The sequence below is a fragment of the Antechinus flavipes genome, chromosome 4 (genome assembly GCF_016432865.1).
Source record: "Antechinus flavipes isolate AdamAnt ecotype Samford, QLD, Australia chromosome 4, AdamAnt_v2, whole genome shotgun sequence".
NCBI classification, from domain to species: Eukaryota; Metazoa; Chordata; class Mammalia; order Dasyuromorphia; family Dasyuridae; genus Antechinus; species Antechinus flavipes.
Window position 1 is genome coordinate 382,284,281 of NC_067401.1, and position 6,000 is coordinate 382,290,280.

At 33.0% G+C, this 6,000-nt stretch overlaps 1 pseudogene; it reads left to right on the forward strand.

Annotated features, from left to right (window-relative positions):
* The first annotated feature begins 1,814 nt into the window (after positions 1–1,814).
* LOC127559948 (60S ribosomal protein L30-like) lies at positions 1,815–2,161 on the forward strand (annotated as a pseudogene).
* The last annotated feature ends 3,839 nt before the right edge of the window (positions 2,162–6,000 follow it).

A 6,000-nucleotide genomic window follows, 5' to 3' on the forward strand; every position in this document is an offset into this window, starting at 1 on the left:
CCCTGCTAGGGGCTGCAGGTCCTGGCTATTTACTTGTGCTGCACTGATATTGTCCTTAGATACATGAGGGATATGTATACATATTTATACAGTTATCATGATGCACAAGAAAAAAATGGATTTAGAAGGAAGGTAAAAATAACCTGGGAAGAAAAACAAAAATGCAAGCAAACAATAACAGAAAGAATGTAAATGCTATGTTGTGATCCACACTCATTTCCCAGTGTTCTTTCGCTGGGTGTAGCTGGTTCTGTTCATTACTGATCACTTGGAACTGATTTGGATCCTCTCATTGTTGAAGATAGCCACTTCCATCAGAATTGATCCTCATGTAGTATTGTTATTGAAGTGTATAATGATCTCTTGGTTCTGCTCATTTCACTTATGATGCAAACATTTTAAATAAAACATTAGCAAAGAGATTATAACAATTAATCACAAGGATAATACACTATGACTAGGTGGGATTTATATAAGTAATGCAGGACTGGTTCAATATTTTAAAAGCTATTCACATAATTGACTATCTCAATAATAAAACTAAATGAAATCATATGATTATTTCAATAGATCCCAAAAAAAGTTTGATAAAATACAGCACCCATACATATGAAAAATTCTAGAGGATATAGTAATAAATGGAGTCTATAACCATCAGCAAGCATTATATGTAATGGTCTTCCCAATAAGATCAAGGATGAACATTATTTAATATTGTACTAGAAATGTTATATTTAACAATAAGAGAAAAACAAATTGAATGAATTAAAATTTCAATGAGAAAACAAAACTATCACTCTTTGCAGATGATATGATGGTATACTTAAGGAATCCTAGAGAATCAACTAAAAAAACTATTTGAAATATTAACTACTTTAGCAAATTTGCAGGATATAAAATAAAACAACATAAATCATTGCCATTTTATATATTACTAGCAAAGCCCAACAGCACAAGATAGAAAGAGAGATTCCATTTAAAATAACTGTAGGCAATATGAAATATTTGAGGATATGCCTGCCAAGTCAAATTCAGAAACTATATGAGCACAATTACAAAACACTTCACACAAGTAAATTCAGATCTAAATAAATGGAAAGATAGCAATTGCTCATAGATAGGCTGAACTCACATAATAAAAATTACAAATTTAGATAAATTAATTTGCTTATTCAGTGCCATGTCAATTAAACTACCAAAAATTATTTTATACAGCTAAAAAATTATATCAAAATTCATTTGACAGAACAAAAGGTAAAGATAAAACAAGAGAAATCATGAGAAAAATACAAAAAAAGTGGCCTAGCCATACCAGATCTAAAATTATATTATAAAGCAGCAATCATCAAAACTATTTGGTACTGGTTAATAAAATGGCAGATCAGTGGAATAGGTTAGGTACATAAGGCACAATAGTCAATGACTATAATAATCTGATGTTTGATAAACTCAAAGACTCCAGCTTCTGGAATAAGAACTTATTATTTAACAAAACTATTTAACTACGTGAAAGCCATAAGTATCTTTCAAAAATTGTCAAGGAAAATTGCCCTAATGTCCTAGAACCAGAAAGTAAAATACTTATTTACAGAATCCAATGATCACCTCAGGAAAACAATTCCCAAAATAAAAAACCCAAGGAACATTGTAGCCAAATTTCAGAATTATCAAGTCAAAGAAAAAATATGAAAGAAACAATTCAAATATCAGGCACTTATAGTCAAGATTACACAGTGCTTTTTTTTTTTCTCACTTCCCAGATATCTTGGCAGTATGACTCTGGTCGAAGATTTTTCTACACAGTAGGCAGGAAAATGGTGGCTGCAAAGAAAATGAAAAACTCACTAGAGTTTATCAGCTTCAGCCTCCAGCTGGTCATGAAAAGCAGAAATTATGTGTTAGAACACAAACAGATCCAGAAAACGATTACACAAGACAAAGCTAAACTGGTCATCTTAGCCAACAATTGCTCTTACCTGAGGATATCAGAGATTAAATATTTCTCTATGTTGGCCAAACTGGAGAACATCACTACAGTAGCAACAATATAGAATTGGATAGGGCATGTGGAAAGTACTACAGCATATGAACATGGGCTATTATTGATCCAGTTGATTCTGATATCATTTGAAGCAAGCCTCAAGAGACGAGTGATAAATAAACTGTACAAAACTATTCTTTAATAAACTAGCCAAAACTTACTTTAAAAAAGGATTACATAGGCAGCTACAGCATTAAAATACAGAGGTCATGGAAAATGATATTGTAGAAGGCAAAAGATCTAGAACTACAACCAAGCACCAATTATCAAGCAAAATTAAGCATAATACATCACACAGGGAAAAAATGGTCATTCAACAAAATAGATGGATTTCAAGCTTTTAATGCCCTTCAATATTAAGACTCAAGAAAAGCATGAACAGATAAAAAGGGAAAAGAAAACATAAGGTATTCAATAGGGTTAAATTTTTTACATTTGTACATAGGAAGATGATATATCTAATTCTTAAAATTGTATCACTAATAGTACAGCTAAATATATATATATACATATATATATATATTTAGAGTGAATTTGAGGGAATAATATAAAAAAGGATGAGAAAGAGGAATACACAAGGAACAAAAGGAATGGAGAGATAGAATAGGATGAATTATTTCATATGAAAAGGCTCAAAAGATTTATTATAGTGAAAGAGAAGATGGGAGATTATAATGAGCATTGCTTGAACCTTACTTTCATCAGTATTGGCTTAAAGAGGGAATATTATACACAATCATTGAATATAGAAATCTATCTTCCCTGACAGAGAAATAGTAGGGGAAAGATATTAAGTAAAGGGAAGGGGGACTGACAGAAGGGAAGGCAGATCAGGGTAGATGGCAGACAGAAGCAAAACACTGGTGAGGAAGGAAAGGGTGACAGGAAAGAAGAAAATTGGGAAAGAATAGGTTGAAGGAAAATACACAGATAGTAATCACAATTGTGAATGTGAATGGCATGAATTCTCTTATAAAATGGAAGCAAATAGCAGAGTGGATCAAAATCCAGAATTCTACAATATATTGTTTACAAGAAACACAGTTGAAGGAGAGACATACAGAGGGAAAAGGCAAGGGGATGGAGCAAAATCTATTATACTTCAACTGAAGTAAAAAAAAAAAAAAGTAGGGATAGCAATCCTGATTTCAGACAAATAAAAGAAAAAATAGACCCAGTTAAAAGAGATAAGGAAACTGCATTTTTCTTAAAGACACCACAGACAATCAAGCAATAGCAATACTAAACATATACATATCAAGTGGTATGGCATCCAAATTCTTACAGGAGAAATTAAGTGAGCTATAGGAAAATAGCAAAATTATAGTAGGGGAGGACCTCAACAATCCCCTCTCAGAACTTGATAAATCCAACCAAAAGCTAAACAAGAAAGAAATTAAGAAGGTAAATAGAATATTAGACACTATAAGCAAAATAGGAGACCAAGGAGTAATGTACCTGTCAGATCTATGGGAAGAGGAAAAATTTATGACCAACCAAGAGATAATGATTATTACAAAATGAAAAATAATTGTCTTTATTATATTAAATTGAAAAGGTTTTGTACAAACAAAAGCAAGGCAAGCAAGATTAGGAGAAAAGCAGAAAGCTAAGAAACGTTATCTTTATTGCAAGTGTTTTTAACAAAGGCCTCATTTCTCAAATATGTAGAGAACTGAGTCGAATTTATAAGAATACAAGATATTCCTCAGTTGATAAATGGTCAAAAGATATGAACAGGTACTTTTCAGTTATCTATAAGCGTATGGAGAAGTGCTCTAAATCACTTTTCATTAGAGAATTGTAATTTAAAACAATTCTAAAATAACATTGTTGGAGTTCAATCACATAAACTTCAGTATCACCTTTGAAAGAATTCAGAAATCAAGCCATCCCCAAATTAAGTAAAGGCATTTATTAAGATTCATTGAGAGTCACACACTCAGGGCAGGCTGTGCTCCTTTTATAAGTTTAGCAAGAGTTAACAGTGCAGTAAAGCAAAATAAAGATATTTATGAAATCTGATTATACTGAGGTTACAGAAAGAGTTTGTTAACACGAGCAGATCCTAAAACCTTGGTGGAACTGTGCATGTAGTAATCTGGAATGCATACTGAAAGGCCCACTTGCAGAAGAGGGTGAGACTTCTGATTAGCCTGACTTCATCATAAGTTCATGCAAAAGACAGTAAAAGATAATGTGCAAAAGCCATGTCAGGGGAAAGATTTATTGAAGTTTGTGGCTCAATGTCCTGGTCTACATCCTGTTGATGCTACTTTCTTATTGTCTAATAACTTGATGGATGATGGTACAGAACAGTACCTGTCAACTACTCATTGAGAATTTCTGTGAGGTTTGGACTGAGGGGGCAGGGTTGAGCTGGGGGCAAAAATCAGGATCTCAGCACCACCTCACACTTATCAGATTAGTCAATATGACAAAAAAAAATAAAAGTGATAAATGTTGGAGAGAATGTAGAAACATTGGGACACTGATGCATTGTTGATGGAGTTGTGAACTGATCCAACCATTCTGGAAAGCAATTTGTAACTATTCCCAAAGAGCAACAAAATCGTGCATACCCTCTGATCCACCAGTACCTAGGTGTGTATTTCAAAGAGATAATCAAAAAGGGAAAAGGACTTACATGGGCAAAAAAATATTTATAGCAGCCCTTTTTTTTTTTTTTAATTTTAATTTTATTTTATTTAATAATAACTTTGTATTGACAGAATCCATGCCAGTGTAATTTTTTACAACATTATCCCTTGCACTCGCTTATGTTTCGATTTTTCCCCTCCCTCCTTCCACCCCCCCCCAAGATGGCAAGCAGTCCTATATATGTTAAATATGTTGCAGTATATCCTAGATACAGACCCGAACAGTTCTCCTGTTGTACAGGGAAAATTGGATTCAGAAGGTAAAAATAACTTGGGAAGAAAATCAAAAATGCAAATAGTTCATATTCGTTTCCCAGTGTTCCTTCTTTGGGTGTAGCTGTTTCTGTCCATCATTTATCCATTGAAACTCAGGTCTCTTTGTCATAGAAATCAACTTCCATCAGAATACATCCTCATACAATATCGTTGTCGAAGTGTATAATGATCTCTTAGTTCTGCTCATCTCACTTAGCATCAGTCCATGTAGGTCTCTCCAAGCCTCTCTGTATTCATCCTGCTGGTCATTCCTTACAGAGCAATAATATTCCATAACATTCATATACCACAATTTACCCAGCCATTCTCCAATTGATGGGCATCCATTCATTTTCCAGTTTCTAGCCTCTACAAACAGGTATAGCAGCCCTTTTCATATTGGCAAAATATTGAAAAGTGAAGGGATGTCTATCAGTTGAGAAATTACAGAGAAGCTGTGGTATATGAGTGTAATGGAATACTATTGTGCAATAAGAAATGTTGAACAGGCAGATTTCAGAAAAACCTGGAAAGATTTATAAGAACTGACACCAAATAAAATTAGTCAAACCAGGAAAATATTGTACAAAATATACACTATTATATAATGACCAACTGTGACTTATTCAACTCTTCTCAGCAGCACAATGATCTTAGTACAAAGAACTTATGAAGGAAATGTTATTTATATCCAGATAAAGAACTGATGGACTCTGAGCAGATGATGCTTTTTTTCATTTATTTTACTCCTTCTCATGTTTTTTCCCCTTTGGTGAGTTTCTTCTCTCACAATTGTAATTAATGTTTTATGTTTTACATGATAGAACATGAATAAACTATATCAAACTGCCTACCATCTTTGGATGCAAGAAGGGGAACAAGGGAAGGAGAAAAATTTGGAACTCAAAATCTTATAAAATGAATGCTAAAAATTTTCTTGACATGTAACAGTGAAAAAATAAAATACATCAATAAATGCAGTAATATGTTAATAACATTATGTTTTAAAACTAACTTAATGGGTTTATACCCCAAAGAGATACT